Genomic DNA, 23,006 nt, shown 5'->3' with positions numbered 1-23,006 from the left:
TTATCTCCCTTCACGTTCAGTGAAAATTCCATTGCTGAATCCCCCACAATTGGGGTTCTTGGGGTTACCATTGGCCAGAAACTGAATTGGACCAGTTGGATAGATACTGTGGCTAGAAGAGCATTTCAGAGACTGGAAATTCAAATGGGAGTGGCTCACCACTTGAGTCACCACACACTATTCTGACCATGAACTATATTTTTGTTCATTCCCTGTCATTGGGTCAAAATCCTGGAACTCCCTTCTCAGAAGTGCTGTGTGTCTTTCTGAACCAGATTGACCCAGAAGGCTCACCACTGCAAAGAAAATAAAGATGGGCAAGAAATGCTGGCATTACTAATGACAATCATATCACATGAAAGAATTAAAGAGGGTGGTAAGCTACCACAAATAATTTAGCAGATATGTGCTCTGGAGGTAAGTCAGTGATGGAGAATTAGGGAATTAACAGACAGCTTGTGATGAAGTTGCTAATATCTCTGATAAGCATGTTAGAAGTGGGAGAGAGCAAATGGAATTCTTCATTACATCAGTGACCTGCAGGACTTTCTTATCCAATATTTGGACATCTTTTGTGGTAAGGTAAGTGGTTGATTCAGTAATCGGTAAGGAGACACAATATCCAACACAATAATCATTCAAAGATGAGTGATGAGCCCCTACATCTCCCTTTACCTGCAATCATCTCTACTGCACAATGTTGTGCAGATCACAAGGTTCCATTAGTATGTTCAAGACTTTGACTGTGGAAGGCTGGAGGACATTTCTAGGAGCCTATTAGATACCTGAAGTGCATCGCCACATCTAATAGTTTGTTCAACAGGACTCAGGTGAACCTTGGTCTAATGCTCTTCCTCCTCATGGTGGGAGGGTCCCTTTTGTGGCACATAGGTAGTGTCCCTACTCCTAGACCAGGAGGCCCAGCTTCAAGTCCTATCTGCTTCAGAGGTGTGTAATAGCATTTCTGAACAGGCTGATTAGAGAATTTCCTCATTGGTGGGGCTTCTCACAGGTGTTATGAGCTTTGTTTGAAATAGAAATCCCTTGTCTTTTACAAACCAGCCATTAAATCTGCTTTCTCTAGATTAGAGTGGTGCTGGAAAAGCACAGCAGGTCAGGCAGCATCGAAGGAGCAGGAAAATCAACGTTTCAGGCAAAAGCCATTCATCAGGAATAGAGGCATGGTGCCCGCAGAGTGGAGAGATTAAATCTGCTTTGTCAAATGAAAATATCTGGATTATTAGATTGCTGTGGTATGAAGTTATCGAGGAAGCTCCAAGGGATGTTCTGCATTGAATTTCTCCGAGAGGTTGTATAGCAGCTGTCCTCTACTGATGGACAAACATCTCTTAGAGTTTATGAGATTTCCTATTGCTGTGGTAGTACTTAAGTTGCTGCATGTGTGCAAAGTCGATGGCATCTTTTATCCAAGGGACTGCTGGCTTAGCCAGTGACACTGAGATCCCGTGATGAGTGAAAAAGAAATCCAACAAGGGAAACACCTCAAAGTGTTAGTTCATGCTGGTTAACAATGTCACAGGAAACTTACATAATTCTCAACCTTGGCTAACAATCTGTCAGTTTTATTTACTTTTGTGCAGTATGTAATATCTCTCAGGGAGAAGTCAGAGGTGAAAACATTGAGGGCGGTAGACACTGGTACTGCCTATCAACTGTTAGCAGGGAGTCTGCCACCACCTGATAGCACATCCTCAGCTCCTTGAGAGATTGCGGGGGCTGCACCTTGCTTGTAAAACCTGTGATGCAGGCAATGCCTCCTTGTCTCTTTCCTGTATACTTCTGTCCAATACACATGCTGACGCCAATACAACATGTCATTGCTGCTATGACTAACCATGGTCTCTCCTCCTGATGTGCTGTCAACATGGCGCTGCACCTCCTTTCTTGAGGTAGTCGTTGTGAACACCTCCAAGCTTTAAAAGAACTGTCTGCACACAAGAATTCATGCCAAGTCTCTGGCAGACATCAGATGTAATAAGTAATTTTTTATTCTGATAAGGTAATGAGAAACTTAAAGACTCATTTGAAATGTTCTTCAAACTTGCCTCTGCTTCCCTGTTCAATTGCTTGAATTCTAACAAGCCCTTCAATATTTATCCTTCAGCCTAGACCAAAAAACAAATTGTTTGTTTATTATCACAATACTGTTTATGGTATTGTATCTATCACAAATATTTATTTTCATGATTCATATGTTTGAGGAATATAATTTCTGCTTCTGGATTGACATTTTCAGTTGTAATTCAAATGAAAACTCTTGATTTGAAAACTTGATTTGAAAACTTGAGAAACTGACCAAAAGGAAGGATAATTCATATGGTGGCCATGTTTGGTTTATAAGGTGCAACTGGAAGTGGGAACACACTAAACAATGGCTGACCCATCTTTGAGTTTCTTTGTGAAGAAATGATATCTGTATTTGCCTCATTAAAGGATTAACATGATTCTTAAAACATAAGAAATGCTGAAAATACTCAGGTCATCAGGCAGCCTCTGTGGAGAAAAATAGAATTAATGAGCTGAATTTTCCCAGTTTTGGCAAGTGTTTGTTCGAGTTAGATCCATGTTGGCTGGCCAGCTGTGGCCCATATTGCCTTTTCTAATGCAATCTTCCACTCTTCAGCTTAATAATTATACAACTGGCCTCTTTGGCACCCATGTTGGGAATGAGCTAGATCTAGTTCTGTGACTGTAAAGTTAGCTGGTATTAATTACAGAAGTGGTATGACTGCTAAAACTGGCCCTGCTACTCTGATTTACAACAGGGAAAATGTCAATCAGATACTTCTTTCTTAATGTAGTGAGTGAGCTGCTATGATCTGAATTCATCACATGAAAATTTCCAAAAGAAGAGCAGATAAACTTGAAATTGAGTAATTTGCTGAGTATGATGGCAAGACTGTATCTGTCTGCATCACCACACAAAAGGTGGCACACGGCAATGGAGGTCCTGACCCAACACATTCAGAGTCTGCTACATATGTGCATGGACCTGTACTCCATCATGCTATCAATAGGCGTTCAGCATCAATGCAAGACAAGGACCTCATTTCACGTACTATTTCTTCTCAGGGTGATAGCGTGGTGCCCATAATCACCCAGAGTGTCGATATGTCACACATCTAACCTTCCTCTCCAGAGTGCCCAGCCTCTCCACCTCCCCTTATCTGTGATCACAAAGCTGCAAATGTTCATGTCAAGGAGTGTGTGTTTAGGCAGAATATTCTGAGCAGACCTGGAATCTTCAAGGCTTAAGCATCCCTGGAATGACAAGACATGTCTTTCAGGCAAATTACAGAGTAGGCTTCCTGTACTGCAGCTGCAGATGTCAGGACTATTTTTAGACATAGTGGAAGGGCAGGGAAGAAAAATGCACGGTTGGTCCATCATTATAAATAACTTTGCAATTTTGTAAAGATATGCTCAGTTGCTCTCATAAAATCACTGTTAGACCTGATGAAGTCTTTATCCATTTGAGAGATGATCAGCCTCTTCAGACATAGAACATAGAACGTAGAACATAGAAAAATACAGCGCAGTACAGGCCATTTGGCCCTCAGAGTTGCGCTGATCCAAGCCCACCTAACCTACACTAGCCCACTATCCTCCATATGCCTATCCAATGCCCGTTCAAATGCCCATAAAGAGGGAGAGTCCACCACTGCTACTGGCAGGGCATTCCATGAACTCACGACTCGCTGAGTAAAGAATCTACCCCTAACATCTGTCCTAAACCTACCACCCCTTAATTTAAAGCTATGCCCCCTCGTAATAGCTGACTCCAGACATGGAAAAAGGTTCTCATGGTCAACCCTATCTAAACCCCTAATCATCTCAAGGATGAAAGAAGTTGTAATGACCAATCATTGTTTGCTTTCCACCAGCAAATAAATACTTTGTACAGCCAAGGAATTAAGCTTATGGATTTGTGAATCATGATGTTGGTGTCTATAGCCAAGACATTATGCTTTAATGTTGACAACACTGAAGCAGCAGGCAATGTGCAGAGATAGTGATAGAGCCTGCTCTGCAGAAATTATCCACCTTGTGAATGACAGCACAGAATCAATGATTCCACACATCTCTAGAGGCAACGTTTTGTTCTATCAGCTTTTCAAGGGAGTGTCTTGCTGTTCAAGGCCGAGTAGCATAGAATGGATATTTCATGTGTTCACTCTTCCTCATAGCTCAGTGGCAAGCCGAGAAAAACTGCATAAGACATTGCTTCTCTCTGGTTGAACAATGTCTCATAGGATGTATGAGGATTTCAGGACAATTTAGCTGTCAACGTGAATTGTGAAACACTGATATGCTAACCAATGGTGGGACGATGAAAAGGAAGTGCCTCAGGATTGCTCCCAAACCATTGTTTATCATGAGGTCTGGATTGCACAAGACTCAGATATCATATACTGACTGAAGATTTTAAAACTATCTAAAATTAATGCCATGCTCATCAGTTCTGTTTCACTGATTGTTGCTTTCTACCTGACAGGCAAAGGGGCCTTTCTGTGTAAATATTTGAAAGTGGGGTTATTCTGCTTGGGAATGTATTGGAATAGCGGTCTAGTAATACTCATCCCTGGACTTGTAATATGGAGACTCAGGCTAAATGGTCTGGGGATGTGAGCTCAAATCTCATCATGGAAAAGGGAAATTTGAATCATGAAATGCTAGCCTAATGGTGACCATGCAACCACTGTTGATTATTGTAAAAACCTATTTGGTTCACTAAATATACCATAAGGAAGGAAATATGCTGTATTTGCGTGGTCTAGCCTAAATGCGATTTCAGATCTACACTAAAGTTACCTTAACAAACCATTTAGTTCAAGCAGCAATTCAGGATGGACCAGTAATATCTACGTCTGATGAACAATTTGTTTTAATTCAAAGTGACCAGGATAAAATCCATTTGGATTTGAATATATTTATTAAACAATTGAGAAGTTCAAGTACTGAATATGTATTTTGGATTGACCAGACACTGCTTAATATATAACCAAGAGAAAGTTACATAATGAAAAGAAGTTCAAACCTAGCTCATTACTCCTGGAAATGGGTTTCAATTTACCTTCACACACTCAATGGTGCATAACTCCACAATGCTTTATTTGATGTGTTTCTCAGTGAACGTCCTGATTCTCATTCTCATCTTTAGAAGATTGTTGTCAATCTTCCATTTCCTTAGTATCTAGGACTTCCATGCTTTATTGGCCATTTGATGAAGGGCACAGTATGCCTGAATGACATGGCATATATCTGGGTTATACTGCAAGGCCCTGCCAGAATAGTCCAGGCATCAAGCCTCATCCCAGGAGTTCCAAGGTCTGTTCCACTATGGCCCTGGTGATAACACACACAATATTGTATTTATGTTGTGTATCACTCTGGGGGTTTCATAAAGGTATAATCAGCCAATTATGGAGGCTGTAGCCCTTGTTTCCCAGCAGCCATTCCTGTACAACCTGAATACCTTGGAAGGAGGCAGGAACCTGTGAATTCTCCAGTGTGTATACATCATGCCAGATTTCAGGATAGCTTCTTGCACTCACCTCCAAGATCTGGCATCTGTGGTGACAGTAAAGCGAACTTTGATAGAGGGGAGGCGTTTTTTTTTGACAGACTCTGCAGATAACTCTCAAAGCAATATTGATACAGTCTATTGTGCTCTATACCTGGAGGAAGCTAGAGATATTAAAGAATCCTACTACCCAGGCTGCTTAACTCTCCAAATCTTGGAGAAGGATATAAACCACTGTGGTCTAAGAAAATGGTATCAATTATATCCTGGATGCTTTTGTGCATTGCAGATTGAAAGATCCCACACAGATACCCAATTGCACCTTGGAATTAGCTGCTAGTGTAAACATTCAATGTAGATGTAATTTTAATGGCCATTGGGATGGGATGGTCACCAAATCTTCCTGAGCACATGCAGCTCCAGCAAATGCAGTTTGGTGATGATGGCCTGGAACGTCCTTAGTCATTGCCTGCATTTGTTTTCTAAAAGTAGAAAATGACAATGAGGCCTGAAGATGAAAGGTGTGTTCATTTCTTTCCATCTCCTTGGAGCATCTTCATCCACTGCTTCTCTTTGTGGAGACTGTGCAGAAGAAGACTGTTGTGGAACACACTGGTCATGTTGGGATCGCTGATGACATTTTCGTCTTTTTCATCATTTTCTTCACTTCTGCACCAAGGCCATAGGGAAAGCATAAGCTGCGAGGTCCATCTCAGCATGAACTATTACTCTGTAGGAAATATTGAAAATAGAATAACATATCAGTAAGAATTCTTCTGAGCCTTCAGATCAAATACTATGAAATGTCTTGCTATGTCCAGACTGACATGAAAATTTTGCAAGATGGTCAATGTCAGGCTTCAGTAAGTAGCCCTAAAGATTATAAACTTATCTAGATGAATTCTGCAGAACTAAAGTGCTAATGCCACACTGGGAGTGATACAAGCATTTATTCACCCTTTACCGAAAAAGGCATCTCTTACATATTTATAGTTCAGTGTGCAAATGTGGCAGTTCTAAACTATTGTCTTCTCATATATAGTATGAAATGTGATGTAGAAATGGCAAACACAGGTGAGACTTTTAGGTTGGCAGCTGAATAGATTTGCTTAACTGACCTGACAAGGAGGCAATTTAGGCAAACCATGTAATGGTCATGACTGATTAACGCTGATTTTTAATGTTCATTCTTGCAAATGGAATGGTCTTACAATGAAATGCAATTTTATGCCAGATGGATGGCATTATAGAATCAGGAGATGCATGATTAATGCACTTGCCCCTAGTAGGGACTCAATTTCAAAGAATTATATTCTGCCACTGAAGAGAAGCACAGTAACTTTCTCCACCCACTCTACACACAGAGGAGCATTTTGTCTTGTTATCGTCAGTTGAGTTGGATTGACTATGGTAATGTTTCAGCTTTATGTGCTCGTGAGTGACTTGCAAGCTCCAAGTGAAAGGCACAATGAACCCCGCCCCCAAACTTCACGTTCCATTCTGTATTGCTTTCCTTGTGCTCTCAATGACCTTTCTTTGTCCCCCAACACACATTTCTGTTCATCTCCTTTGTATAAATGTTACAATCGTCAATTTACCACCTCAGCCTATGGCTTTGTAAATTGACATGCTCTTGGTGACCATCTATTGTCCCTATTTGAAGCCAGATGAACATGGATTGTGAAATCCCTCCTAGGGCTCCCTGCCTCACCTTACTGTTCAACATGCCACTTCTACTTGAATTGTCTCTGTCATTATTCTCTCAGCAACCCCATCCAATTAATGCATCCAAGATTTATGCTTTCCACTTTCCGCAGGACTCCTCAGAAAGGCCAGGTTACTTCTCCTGGAAAGGTTTTCTCAACAGCAAATATCAGATTTTTTCCATTCTTGTTGATTCCCAATTTTCTCACTATTGTGCACACTGCTCAAGGGAATGGAAAGTTTTGCTCTAAGTTCCAGTTTGAGATAATCTTTAATCAGAACACATTTCATCAATTCCGATGCAAGATCATCCAGATTTGAATTATTAATTATGCTTATCTCCAGAGGTGCTGTCTTACCTGCTGGGTTTCCTATATTGACAAAATAAAATATTGTTGTTTGCCCTTCCATTGACATATTCAGTGTTCACAGATGAGCCCACCTCTGGAGCTTCTAATTGCTTTGAATTACATGCCTGCCTGCTCGTATATCAGATGCCAGTCTGTGGTTATCCTAACGTCTTCATTGGGTAATTTACCTAATGTTTATGGAACTGAACAGATGACATATTCAGTATTTACACAAGCTAAATAGCTGTTTAGTTGCATGAGAAGATTCAATAGAGTTTAGTGACACAATGATAGGCAGGTATTCTTTTTGCTTGTTTTCTGGATGAATTTGGATTGGAAAGAAACCTCAGTGCACAAAACCACATGCAGGAATTGACTTCATTTGGGTTTTTTTGTTATATCAAGGTAATGAACCATTTTTTGGAGTAAATATCTATACTTTGTAAATAGCAATTTTTTGAGAGAGAGCATTACAACTTTGCTTCATCTTTTTATTTGCTTGGAAATTACAGCAATTTCTTTGTAACTGACATGGTTCCCGATATATATTCCAAGCATGGGAGATCGCACTGCTACATATTAAGCTTTTTGAATGCACACAGGAGCACTCATTACTTGAATTGCAGAAGATTTCAGCAATATTATTGTAGAGTGCAATTATTTTGGGTTTGAGACTAGTAGTTGCAGAGTGGAAAGAGAAATCTGCTCCATGTAACTTCCATTGCAATTTACCCTCCGGCCACCAGGGGGGAGCTCCTGCCCATGCCTTTACATGACGGGCTAATAAATTTTTAATACTTTCAAAGTACAGGCCTGTGCTCAGAACATTAGAAAAGGACATCTTAAGCTTTGTCAATGCCTAGGATGTTCTGAACAAGTGAGCATTTTGTAAGCTTGGTTTCACACAGGTATTGCACTGTATAATAAACCAGTCTCAGGCAAAGCTCCTTGAAGGAGATTTAATACTGCAGCATTCAGAGCTGGACTTTGCTCCAGAGTTGAACAAGTATTGCTGCAAAGCAGAAAGTACCATAACAAAAATTAACACATACTGCATTCTCAAATAATTGTACATGTATTTTGTTAAAAAAAAAGTCAAATTGAATGATTTAAAAAAATGTACTGGTGGAGAAAATATTTTACCATTTCATGTTTATCATTTTCTTAAATTGACCCTTGAAATCGGCACATTCTATGTTCAGAATATCACCTAAAGTTCATCTTCCCAGGGTGGTGTCACATACACTGCATTGTCTAGCAGCGAAAATTAAATCTGTAGGAGTTACCACTTGTGCTGCAGAGTACGTCTGTGAAGATGACTCATTATCATACAGATAATGCATATAAAGACTGATCTCACCGATGAACAATTTTCCCAACCCACTCATTTCAATTTTTGTTGTTTTCATTAAGTGGATCTATTTCTTTAGGATTTTTTTCTGACAATAATAAAACAATTGTTTTACAAGACAATACTACCTACTGCTTTGTGAGACATTTTTATGAAACCTAGAGGATGACATGAATCGTGTGATCTATCTCAGATTGTGTTTGCAACACTGAAGTAGTGCTCAACACTTCTATAACATCCTACACAGCTTTTCTTTTCCCAACCTTACATATTTTCTCATATCATTGCAACTCAAAACCTCCTTATGATATAATGGATGAAAAATGTTGATGCCTCCTTTTTATGACTTTTGACAGTTCCATCTCTACCACATTTAATAGTAGAATACGAGAAAGAGGAATCAGGCACAGTCACTTTCAATGACTTTTTTTTTGGAGTTCAATGGCATTTTTCAGAAGGAAAACCATCCTAACTGATAAATTCTCCATCTTCCATGCGATTTGTGAAATCCTTATGCAACATGTAGCAGGTGGAAAGTACAAGGATGTAAGAGTTTGAAAGAGTTAATGCTGAGGAGTGCATTAATGCATTAGGCATCCATTAATATGATTATGTTATATGAACTTGAGCAAGGGAACAGCTTTGGATCAAATCCCTAACATCCAGGTGTTCCTTATCATCTCAGTAACAATTTTTATTATATCAATTTAACTTGCAACTGCATCCTGTTTCTGCCAAGTGTTTCCTCTAGATAGGCTAACAGCTTCTTTTCCTCTACCACACTAGACCTGCAGGCTCTGTAAATTCCTATCAGGAAAGAAGATGGTGTTAACAGACCTACCAGGTGGACCCATGAGTTGTGGTTAAGATTAATCTCACAACTCCAACTCTTTTCAAAATCCCTTATTGGGAATTTCCTTTGGCGTTTTCCTGATTCACCATTGTACCTTTGGGAGATACCTTATGTACATAATCATGTTTCCAACTGATCTCCAGTCACAAATGAAAACCTTAGTGGAAAAAAAACAATTTTATTCTTTTCCCCTTACTACCTTTGAAGTAAAGATGCTGAAATAGATTTTCTATTATAAATTTGAGAAACATAATTCAGGAAACTAGGTGGGAATCTGCTACACTGAGGGTTGCTTGTTCCCAGAGGAGGTGAAAAGGCAGTCTAATTGGGATTTTAATTGGAATGCCATTTGATTGGAATGGAGACAGGCTCCCTATCCATTCAAAGGCAATGGCTGATTCTCAACCTGGTGGGCTGATCAGAAACCTTTCAGCTTCAGAGTAGTACCTGGCTATAATGAGGGGTATGTAATTAAGGTGGCATGTCAACATCCAATACCCACCTCCAGACAATTGAACTGTACCTATCAGGTCAAGAACCTCGAGGATGACTGGAAAATCCAATTGGCCTTCATTCCCTGTGGTTAACAGGCGCTTAATAAGCTGTTGCCTTGTGGAGACAGGTAGCTCTGCAGGCTGTAATTCTGCCTCAGCAAAAATGCGTTGTTCTCAGAATGAGATCAGGAAACCGGCGCATTAATGGCACTAGTATTTCTGGGTCACAGGCTTCTCTGCTCTCTTGCTGAAGCCTGAAAATTCAGCCCTGAATGTCTGTCTATGTTTTGTAATACATATATTTTTGTAAGTGAGGAAAACTGGGGACGTCTGCCTGAAACTGGGCCTATTCTCCTCTGCCCAATGTCTAATTTTACTTATTTCTTGTGCAACGGAGTAAAGACAGGAATGGGAAGAACTTTACCTATGATATGCCTTTGTAATCCAAGATCAGGCAGGGCACAGGCATTCGAGGCTATGTTAAATTAATCTTTAACAATCCTAACTCCAGTGAAATTCATTGAAGTCCCCTGCCATCCGATCCTCCTCAAAGTTTAGAACATAGAACATAGAAAAGTACAGCACAGAACAGGCCTTTTGGCCCACGATGTTCTGTGCCGAGATTTAATCCTAATGTAAAATATAATAACTTAACCTATGCACCCCTCAACTCATTGCTATCCATGTGCATGCCCAGCAGTCGCTTAAATGTCCCCAATAATTCTGCTTCTTGTAACGATGTTTGCCATATTAGTGTAGTCCATGGCTAGTTGCAAACATGTAAATAAACATAACTTGTTAAGTGCAATGAGATTTTGTATTTAGACCAGTAAATGGGTTTCTTCTAAAACATTAGACAATGCAGTTTCCTACACTGACAGACAAACTTCATCATTAGCAGCAGTTTATCCAGCTGGCTTGCCCGTACAATATTCGTAAAATGTAGATGTTTGCAATTGCTGGTTTGACTCTGAAATGTACTATATTTAAAAGATGCAAATGTAAACATGGATTTAGAGTGCCATATTGCTTTCTATATGCCAACATTTCTAAATATGTTCTCACTAAATTGATCTGTATTGTGACCAAGAAATTTTAAGGAGAGCTGGGATGCAATCCCTGTAATTTTAGACTGTCACAAATCACCTTTAGCACAAAGGATGTCCTGTTTGGAAACTTGTTTTACATGTGCTCATTGAAAGAAGAAACAAAAGGAGAAGAAACTAGGAAAAATATGGCATAATTGGGTGGCACAGTGGCTCAGTGGTTAGCACTGCTGCCTCACAGCACCAGGGACCCAGGTTCGATTCCAGCCTTGGGTGGCTGTCTGTGTGGAGTTTGCACATTCTCCCCGTGTCTGCATGGGTTTCCTCCGGGTGCTCCGGTTTCCTCCCACAGTCCAAAGACATGCAGGAGGGGTGAATTGGCCATTCTAAATTGCCCATTGTGTTAGGTGCTTTAGTTAGAAGGAAATGGGTCTGGGTGGGTTTCTCTTCGGAGGGTCGGTGTGGACTTGTTGGGCCGAAGGGCCTGTTTCCACACTGTAGGGAATCTAACCTAATCATAATTGCTGAAGGAGACTTCTAACTCACTGTGAACCAAATAAATTGGCCGCAAAGCAATCGAACACAAAAGAAAAACAATTCTTTCTTAGGCTCCAGTTCACTAGAAACACCGCCTGCCTCAAAGGTTCAGTTAACATCAGCGAAGTTGATGGTTACCTGTTATCCTAAATCTTTTTCAAGGACACTAATAACATCTACCAGACTGTAATGATTTGCTGCACTAAGTGTATAACATTCTGTTTTCCAACGCAGACAGGCACATCATCTTTCTCATTGACTTCAGGGGGTAATAGAAGAGACTCATGCATCTTTTTAGAATGGCAGTTTTCTCAAAACTCCAAGAGATCTTTCAGGTTACCCAATAGCCCTGTAGAAACAACATACTGGAGTGCCTCGTACCTGATTCTTAAACCCTCTCAGTTCATTAATATTCATTGTGTGGTACTATCTACACAAAATAGAGGTAGAATACAGGTTTCCATAACAACTGCCATGATGTCTTCACTGTATAGTAATCTTCCCTGTTGCCAATATTTGTAGGTGCTTAGCAAACTAAGGTCTGAATTCCCAGATATCAGAGAAACCTGTTGATGTGTTGGTTTATGACTCACACTGTGTGAAGCTGCTGCATTCCCAATAATTGTGCAGTTTAACAAGGGGCACCATGGAAGTGTTGGAACAAGAGTTGCTGAGAAACGGCTAAAGGATGTTACTAAGGAACCTGAGAGATCATAACACAAGGACTTTAAATAGTTTTAAGATACATTCAACAGATGCTTTCTACTAATTCCCTCATTGGTCCTTCCTGTTACCAATTATGTCTGTGTCTTTCCCAGCCTCTACAGTAAGTCATAATGCATAACATTTTTACAACCGCCTATATATCTGCCTGGAAGATCATCTTGCTAACAGTACTCAGTCCTTACTCATCGTCCCTGTCTAAGTTAGAAATCCTTCAATCTAATACCTTTTCTAAATCATGATACCACATCACGTTTCTTTCACACTATACAATCATATGAAGCACAATTGATCATGGTGCATCTTTTCTTGAATCACAACTGATTTGCTCTGTCTTCAAGATTTGTTTAGATGCAATGATGGGCTTTTTACCTTCAGAGTGGTATTTTTACCTGATAAGGAAATGCTTTTGTTAATTCCCATAACATAAGAACAAAACATGGATAATGCAATACTGAACAATTGAAGATACCTTTTCAACAGCTCCTACATATATTGCAAGGACAGGCACTACTATGTCAAGACTAGAGATGAATAATTCACCTAACTATTGCTTTCTCCCTTCAGCATATCATGCTCCAGGTGATCCCTGTAAGATGAAGGTTGAGATCTTTGTATCAATGGGTCACATGTCATGATACAGCAATGATAATAGGAAATCGTCTCTTAAACATATACTGCATACTAGATGTGAGATATTAAAACAATTAGAATTGATATGAATTTTAGAGTGTCAAGTAAGTGCATATTTTCAATATTACAATTTGTTAAAAGTGAATTTAAACCATTGTCCAGTTTTTCATAAAGGTTAGAGTTTCAACCCTCCTGGGGATTCTGACTAGAGATAAGCACATGCTGAGAATAGCTTTGCTACCCTGCATGCCAATTCTTTGGCTCCAAAGTGTCCCTGGATCTTTTTGTGGAGATGAAATGGAGGCACAGCAAAGCTAACTGCTTGGAAGTACATTAAAGGCCAGCTAAAATAAAGTGACTGGGTATTTGCAGTCAATATCCAGGTTCCTCTAGGCAGCAGAAGCCAATTTAAATGCCTGGAGATGGTCACACAGTGCCAGACCAGGAAACCAAAACCACTAGTGGCCTTGCCTGCTGTGCTGCCCACAGAATGCAGATTTCCTCTTCCAACAGTGATGACCTACAAAATCCAGTTTCTTCAATCTAGCAGTAAAGATGTTGAAAAAAGGGTGTCTCCATTTCAAAACAGCTTCTCCCTTAATTATTTTAATCCCAACTGTAGCCAAGAGGTCCTGTCAAGCTGATTCAATGTCCTGTCCTGTTTCAGAGCCCACTCATGATGTACTTAATCAGATGGCAATCTCATTTCAAGCCAATGAAAGGAGTGTCTGAATGGAAATTGGGGCTAGGTACCCTCCCCCACCTCAATCCAGGAATGGGATCAGAACTTGGAAGCATTCCTAATCTCTGAATCCAAGAATATCTTGCCTGATGTGTTCCGTCTGGATATCATAGAGTTTTGGCAACACACTAAAAGGTCCTTCAGCCCATTGTGTAAGGTTTAATCATCAATCATCAACATATTCGCTGTATTTGTTGCCCAATTAGATGCCCTTGAGAAGTGTTGGTGGGCTGCCTTCTTGAATCACTACAATCCATGTCCTGAATGTTGACCCCCCCCCCCCCCCCCATGTCTGTAGGGAGGGAATTCCAGAATTTTGACCCAGCAACAGTGAAGGAACAATGATATATTTTCAAGTCAGGATGGTGAGTGTCTTAGATGTGAACTTGCAAGTGGTTCCCATGAATCTGCTACCCTAGTCCTTCCAAACGAAAGTGGTCGAGGATTTGGAAGGTGCTGCCTAAGGATCTTTGGTGAATTCCTGCAGTGTATCTTGCAGATAGTGCATACTGCTGCTACTGAGCATCAGTGGTGGAGGGAGTGGATGTTTGCGGATATAATGCCAATCAAGCACGCTGCTTTGCCTGGATCGTGTCAAGCTTCTTGAATGCTGTTGGAGCTGGACCCATCCATCTTATATTTGCCACTAATTGTAACTTTGTTCTCCGATGGGAAGAACTGATACCAAGCTTTTAATTAGTTCTGGTAAATTACTGCATCTTGTAGGTTATCTGCCATCATTATTATGATTAAGGGAAGCAGTGGCATAGTGAAGTTAAAACTTATTCTAACAATGACAATTAAATCATTGATGATTGTCATAAAAACCCATCTGATTCACTAATGAAGGAAAATCAGCAACTCTCACCTGACCTGGCCTACACATACTTTCAGGTTCACAGCAATATGATTGATATGTCAGTGTCCTCTGAAATGACCCAGCAAGTCACTTAGCTGTTATAAAACCTGACTAAAGGAAGGAAGGTAGATACAGCACACACAACCCTGTTCACCTGACAGAAAGCTGCCTCCTAATGTCTGAGGGCTTGTGTCAAAATTGGGAGAATTGTCCCACAGACTCGCCAAGCAATAGCAAATGACAGGCAATGTCACAAATACTAACAGCACCATCTCTGGGCATTTCCTGTCCCACTGGCGTGGTTGTATACAGTTGAAAGGTTGTAGTCTTGGCAGCCCTCGACATTGATACCAGACCCAATGAATTCATAGCGTTAATGGGTCAAATACCACCACAGAAAATTGCTGTTGATTTCCACCTAATTCATTCCCCACCCTACCACATATACAAGCTCATCTGATGAATTGGTACACCATGTTGAGCATCAGGATGGTAAAGGCATAGACTGTGGTTAAGATGGAGGATTTCAATAACCATCCCTAAAGATGGTTTGGTAGTACCACGATTGGTGTTATCCTAAAGGACATAGCTGGAGGACAGGGCCTATGGCAAGTGTGACAGGAATTAACAACAGTGAAAACTATACTTGACATTGTCCCCACCGATCTATATGTAGCAGATGCATTTGCTCTTGCCATTATCAATAGGAACAATCACTGCACAGCCCTGTGGAAATGAAGTTTTGTTTTCAAGTTTGAGATATCTTACTTCATATTGTGTCAGCATTACCACCATGCTGCATAGGATGAATTTAAGCAGATCTAACAACACAAGACAGTGAATCCATGATTTGCTGTGGTTCATCAGCAGCAGAGTTATATGTAATCACAACCTATAAGCTTATGGTCCGGCATATCTTTTTCTCTTTTTTAGCAAAAAAGAAGGGGATCTACCCCAGTTCAAATAAGGTATGTCCAAATTACTTGTAGAATATGTTAGGACTAGCACCAGCCACACCTAAGAATGAGTTATTAACATGATGATACTACCACACAGCTACTCACATACCAAGCAGCGTAAGTAGCAAATGATAACCAAAACTAAACAATTCCACATCCAACAGATCAGGTCTAAGCTCCGCATTCCTGTCAAATCAGAGGTGAATGGTGATGGAGAATTAACCTACTCATCAGAATCCACAAACATCCCCACCCTCAATGATGAGGGAGCCCAGCACATCCGTACAAAAGACAAGGCTGAAATATTTGCAATAATAAAGTCAGAAATGCTGAATGGACAATCTTTCTTGGCCTCCTCCTGAACTCCTCCTGTATTATAGATATCAGCCCATATCTAATTTGAATCATTCTGCATGGCATTAAGAAAAGTCTGAAGACACTGGATACTTCAAAGACTATGAGCATCAGCAACATTCTGGCAGTTGTATTGAGAAGTTGCATTCCAAATCTAGCCATGCTCCAAGCCAAGCTGTTCCAACACAATTACAACACTGGCATCTACCCAGCAATGTGGAAAATTGCCCAGAAGTTTGTCGTGTCCACAAAAAAAATGAATTCATTTGACAATTGCTACCCCATTAGTCAATTCTCAACACTAGTAAAGCAATTGCAGGTGTTATCTTGTTTAACGTGTTTTGATACCTTACAATGAGCTTGGGTCAAAGACAGACTGGTTGAAGAGAAGGCAAGTCATGAATTGTCTTCAGGCTAAGACTTCAAAGTAATACTATTTATTATACATTAACACTAAATGCTGATATACATAGTAATCAGATATATCAGGCTTTGATCTTGTAGATATCTTAGGTAAGGACTAATCTTTCATCCTCCTGTTTATATCCGGGTGCTCTCAAGACTCACTCATTCAAGCATAGTTTAAGATGGTGTAAATTCCAGGGTAATGTGTTCTAAATTTGTTCATACTGTGTTATTTATACTAAATGATATGCTCAGTGACATCATCACAAGATTACTCCAAGGTCCTGAAGCCCTCACACTACAATATCAAGTGGTACATACTCAAACATAACCTGCTCATTCATTCTCTGCTTTACCCTGTCAACTCCAGACCTCAATGCAACCTTGGTCTAAACATGGACAAAAGTACAAGACTCAAGGGTGGAATAGAAGCTGACTGACCTTCACATCAAAGCAATGTTTTATCGAGTAACCATGTCATCCAGAGCCACAAGCCAAACTGGACCTAATGGGAATGAGGCCTATAGCTTTAAATATTATGACATTGTAAACCTCCTCAACATCTGTCCATCAGCTACGTGGTGCAAATCAGAATTGGGATAGAATATTCTTTACTTGCCTTAATGAGTGTAGCTGTAACAACACTCAAGAAGCTCAGCACAATTCAGGACATAGGCCCTGTCCTCCAACTATGTCCTTTAGGACAGCCCCAGCTTGTTGGCATGGTGGTTCAGTGGTTAGCACTACTGCCTCACAGCACCAGGGACCCAGGTTCGATTCCAGCATTGGGCAACTGTCTGTGTGGAGTTTGCACATTCTTCCCATGTCTGCGTGCATTTCCTCTGGGTGCTCCGGTTTCCTCCCACAGTCCAAAGATGTGCAGGTCAGGTGAATTGGCCATGCTAAATTGCCCATAGTGTTAGATGTATGGGAAATGGGTCTGGGTGGGTTTATGGTCGGTGTGGACTGGTTGGGCCGAAGGGCCTGTTTCCACACTGTAGGGAACCTAATCTAAACATAGCAGACTACTTGATTGTGATCCCATTTGACACCTTCATCATTCATTCCCTCTACCACCAATGTACAGTGACAACACTGTATATCACAACAATCACCAAGTCTCTTTTGACAGTACCTTTCAACACACAATCTCCAACACTTAGAAGGACAAGGGTAGCAAATACATGGGAACACTATCACCTTCAAGATATTTACCAGCCTAACTTAGAATTATATCACTGTTCTGTCCCTTTCACTTGGTTAAATTTGTGGAACTCTCTTGCTAACAGCACAGTGGTGCATCTACAACATATGGACTGCAATGGTACAAGATGCAACTCACGCCCACATTCTTCACAACATCGAATAATGGACAGAAAATGGTGGCCTAACCAGTTACACGTACATCCTGTGCATGAGGTTTTGAAAAAAGATGAGACATTTGTGCGCTGACTGGTTTAGTGGTATCTGTTGGATTCTGACTGCCCTGAGAAACAACAAATTGCATGACATCCTTTGTTGTCTAAAACCCCTTATAAAATGTTCTGTATGATTTGTCTTTTCATGCTATCAGTACTGTGAAGCAGAACAGTAACTTAAACAGAATGACAAATCTTTTTTTGGATTGTTTATGTTGGAACTTCGAAGTGTAAAATCCAAGTATTCTAAAACTTACAATGCTGGACTCTTATCTCTAACTCTCTGTGAACTCTAAGTTGACCAAACACTTATTATTTTGTTGCTGTACATTCTTGTATTTCAGTGTCCAAATTTCAAAATTCTTATCCTTGTTTTCACATCTCACCATAATCTTTCTACTCGTTTTTTATTTCACTTTTGTGCATATTCTGGTCTTCTAACTCCTGCTTTCTCTTCTCATTAGCCTAACCAATTCATATGTTCATGGTAGATCCTGAAGCCACAGCAGCTCCACTGCCTGGAATCCCATTCCAGAAATGTGTTTGGCCTCTTTTAAAAGTCTTCTCTGAAATTAACTTTCATGTCCAAATTTTAGTTACTGCCACAAACTCCTCCATTTTGGTATGATTTGCTTTCTTGTTTCACTTTTATTGATGTTGGTTCCTGCTGGTCAAGGAAATTGTGCTGCCAATAAGCTTCAACGAACTTTCAATGTGTCATTCATTACACTTGCTCCTTGACAATCAATAGCATTACTAACGCTCAATCCCCCACTGTCAACATTTGCCAGAAACTGAGCTGGACCAGCCATATAAATACCGTGGCTACAAGAGAAGGTCAGAGGCTAGAAATCCTATGGTGAGTAACTCACCTCCTGACTCCCCAAAGCCTGTCCACCACTGACAAAACATGTGTCAAGAGTGTGATGAAATCCTTTCCATTTGCCTAGATAGATGCAGTTCCAATAACACTCCAGGGACTTGACATCATCCAGGACAAAGCAACCTCTTGATTGGCATCACACCCACACTCACTCCTTCAACCACTGGAGCTCAGTAGCAGCTCTGTGTATCAACTACCGAATGCACTGCAGAAATTCACCAAGGATCCTTGGACAGAATGTTCCAAGCCTGTTACACTAACATATAGAAGGTCAAGGCTGTAGATTTAGGGCAAAACCCCACTTACAAGATCCCCTCCAGCCACTCATCATCCCATTTGAAAATATATTGCTGGTCCTTCGATGTCACGAGGTCAGTATCTTGGAACTCCCTTCCTAATGGCATTATGGGTCTATCTATAGCAAATGGATTGCAATAGTTTAAAAATTCAGTTCACCAACCTCTTCTCAAGGTCAGTTAAGAATAAGCAATAAGTGCTGGTCACTCAAGTCACATAACTGATTGAAAAAACACATTGAGTACTTTCAGTTTATGTTAATCATCTGACCTCATGTTTTGAGCAGTAGTTACCTTACTTAGGCGCAAGCTGACAATAGCAGGCAGTCCTGTGCTCAGACAAACCTAACAATAAATTTCACCTGGGCTATTCTCTTTTTTTCTCAGTCTGGATATCAACATAATTTGCAAGAAAATGGTGCCGCCTTCTTCCACTGTCTTTTCTAGTTGGTGGATGACTTTCTTGGTTTTAATTGGGTCCATGGTGCCTGATAGTATTATTACTGGAGTATTAGTTATGATATTAGAAGTCCTTTAGAACCTTATCAAAATGCCAATTTTTTGAATGTTAGAATAGACAGGGAGTCTATTCTCAGAAAACGATAAATCATTGGAAGGGGGGTAAGTGCAGGTGGGAGGTGATGCAGCAAACAATTGTGCATTTTTACCCACTGTCTTGGAATCACACTTTCAGAAAATACCAGTTGAAAATAATCATGAATCCTGGTTATCTTTTTGCCTTCTCATCAGACATCAATTGCAGTAACTACTGTGCAAGATAGATTGAAATAACTTTCAAACTGAATGTGAAATCTTTCTCTTTGATCAGAGTTGTGTTATGGGATGCAATGTGTTTATCCACAGTATCATTATTTAGAAATGAACTATGAAATTTATGTGACCCACCTTAAGCATAAGATGTGGAAGAGACGTGTATCAATGCTTAGCATCGGAAGTATTTACAAAATAAATCTCATCATTTAACCTCAGAAATTCAAACCACATTGAGAACAGACAAGGTTTGTTTTAGATTTTTGCCTTTAAAGGCAATCTGAATCGAATTGGAATTGCAAATGTTCTGAAAAAGATGTGTTTCTGTTGATCTAAAAATAGACAGTTACTAAAACTCAACAGGGGTCTTCCTTGTGCAGCCTGTGCTGTGACACTCATTTCTATTGATGTGCAGATTTGTGACGCAGCCTTGTTGCCGAATCCAAAAAGAACTGTTAGGTACTTTAAAATGGTACATTTTACAATAAAACCCAATATGCTTAACATGAACCATTTTTATATCAGCTGCAAGGATCAAATCACAAATTCATTTACCTTAATTTCTAATACTTGCACTCCAGAAAGGTGGCCACAGCAACTTGTGAAAAAGCAATTAAAATTGGAAAAGGTTTTCCCTTTCCAAATCTGTGAATTCACATGGAATGTGCTAACCTAATTGCTGTGACGTTATCATTGGTGTTTTAAGTTTCCCTCTCCACAATATGACTTAAATGACAATAATTTGGAAGGCTTGCAATGTTGTAAAATTAGAACAGTTAGATTTTCTCTTCCTGCTGTATGAGCCGTAGAGAATTTCTGCACAAATGGTTGGCTTGCACTCTCCCTTTCAACATTTTCCTTTATAATGGAGCATTTAAAAAACAAACAGCTGAATGTTGTAATGGGGAAGCTATAGGTTCTTTCTGAATGAATTAATTGCTACTAGCCAAACAGTCTGTCATTCTTATTTATGCATTGATTAGGTTATTAAAAAAGTGAATATTGTTAACAGAGAGACAGGCTGCTAAAACTTCAGTGTCATTATAATGTACATCTCAATGATTAGCTTAACAAATCAATCAGCATGTTCCTTCAGTTGTTCAAATTAGGCAGAGTGCAGACCATACCCAAGCAGCTGCCACTTGCAAAATCCAAAATAAAATGTTTACTGTTATATGTGATATTGTGAGTGGGCAGCACTTACTGAACAATTACAAGTGTGCTAATAGCTACACAGATGGCCACTTTAAGATAATCAATCAAGCTCACAAAATAGTTCATTTCCACTTGCTAGAAGCAACATATATTCATATTCAGAAATCCATTCTCTGCAAATAAAAATAATTTTTTCAAACCATGAACATTTTTGAATCATTCTAGAGCTTGGAGAAGCCATGGTTATTCAATGTTTTCTCCAAGGCAATGTCTGACCCAACCAAAGTAAGATTTAAACAGAGTAGAATAGATTGAAATAGAATAGAAATTTATTGCCTCATATACTTTTACATGAAAAATACAGGGGAAAGTTTTATAAGTCGCTGCACCATGCCATCTATATTAATGACAGATGTCACACATAATAATTCAAATAAAGACAAAGTTCATCATAGTTCAATTAACAGCTCCTGGGAGCAGGGAAAGCTGATCAAGGAATGATGAAATGCCCTGAAGATGGAGCCGGGATGAGACCACCATTCTGCATTGAGAATGTCACGTCGGAACAGTGGCACATTGGCACGGTGGCACATTGGTTAGCACTGTTGCCTCACAGCGCCAGAGACCCGGGTTCAATTCCCGCCTCAGGCGACTGACTGTGTGGAGTTTGCACGTTCTCCCCGTGTCTGCCTGGGTTTCCTCCAGGTGCTCCGGTTTCCTCCCCCAGTCCAAAAGATGTGCAGGTCAGGTGAATTGGCCATACTAAATTGCCCGTAGTGTTAGGTAAGGGGTAAATGTAGGGGTAAGGGTATGGGTGGGTTACGCTTCGGCGGGTCGGTGTGGACTTGTTGGGCCGAAGGGCCTGTTTCCACACTGTAATGTAATCTAATCTAAAACACTCTGGGATGAGACCTCCACGCCAGTCCACAGGAATATTGGGCTGGAAGCTTCTGCTGAAGAAGACTGCCATGTCAGGCTGAGTTGGCATGCCAGGCTGCTGGAAGCCACCTCATCCTTGGGACGGAAGAAGTGTCCTGCTCCCATCCGACGCTCCTCCAGATGCTATCTGTCCCTGTCAATGATGCTTCCACCCCTTCAGGTGCCTGGGCTTAGCTGTGGATCTGGAGCCTCGGCTCAAGAGCTGCTCCTCGCTTGATGGGAGATCCCAGGCTGGGGTGCAGTAAATGTCTGGCTCAGCCTGGTAGTGCTGCCGCTGTCTCCGGATGCTGCCTCCTTCACCCACCACTGTCCAGGCTTTAAATAAAAGAAAACAAAGATAAAAGAAGATAAATGAAAAAAAGTAAAAGTAAAAAGAAAGAAAGAGGCGGAAAGCTGACGAGAGTGAATTAGCCCCTGCCTCAGCTCTTCTATTCTGCCACCATCTTGGAACATCTGTAAAGTTGGCTTGTCAAGTCAGATCCCTTTTCTCCTGTAATATAAGTTGATGCGATTGCTTCATGGTTAGTATCCCTGTATTTGTTCTGAGGGCAAAGTGAAAAGTTTTAGCAAAATGTCTTTCTTTTCAAGAACAGTTAAGTTTTGTACTAAAGAGCAACTCTGTATGACCGAATTTGAATTTATACTGAAATGTAAAAACATCAATGAATCATTAATCTGTTTTGTGCCTATTTTCACCAATTGGAAAATTGTGATCTTCGTTTCATTAATTCATATGTATTCTTTATTAACACATTCTTTTCCTCCCCTGAGCCCTCTACCTGTACCATTTATTTTGTTTTGGCTTCACTTGTTTTTTTCACTGTCAATCAAAACAACCATTTCTTTTTACTCACAGTCCCACCAACCCCAAGTCACCCTATTCTCCCTAAATTATGGCCCACCCAACTCACCTTAGCTGACATTGGTAACAGTTCTCTGTCTTCATTTCTCTCAAAAAAACAAAAAAAATCCCTAGGTTTGAGGCCATT

The 23,006-nt window shown here is 40.3% G+C and overlaps 1 protein-coding gene and 1 long non-coding RNA gene across 2 annotated transcripts in view; one reads left to right on the top strand and one right to left on the bottom strand.

The window, feature by feature from the left end:
• Positions 1-23,006, top strand: part of arhgef9a (Cdc42 guanine nucleotide exchange factor 9a) — a 328,420-nt gene that overhangs the window by 93,517 nt on the left and 211,897 nt on the right. The window lies entirely within an intron of this gene.
• The window catches only part of LOC122557302 (uncharacterized), a 32,100-nt gene continuing 30,512 nt past the window's right edge, over positions 21,419-23,006 (bottom strand). Inside the window, exon 4 of the long non-coding RNA XR_015758641.1 lies at positions 21,419-22,332. This is a non-coding gene — a long non-coding RNA (uncharacterized LOC122557302). The remainder of the gene's footprint in view (positions 22,333-23,006) is intronic.

Source organism: Chiloscyllium plagiosum, unplaced genomic scaffold (genome assembly GCF_037043375.1).
Source record: "Chiloscyllium plagiosum isolate Xiang-an unplaced genomic scaffold, Cpla_swu_hap1 HiC_scaffold_11, whole genome shotgun sequence".
Taxonomy (NCBI): Eukaryota; Metazoa; Chordata; class Chondrichthyes; order Orectolobiformes; family Hemiscylliidae; genus Chiloscyllium; species Chiloscyllium plagiosum.
Note: the sequence above shows the minus strand (reverse complement) of the source record. Positions and strands in the feature narration are given on the sequence as shown.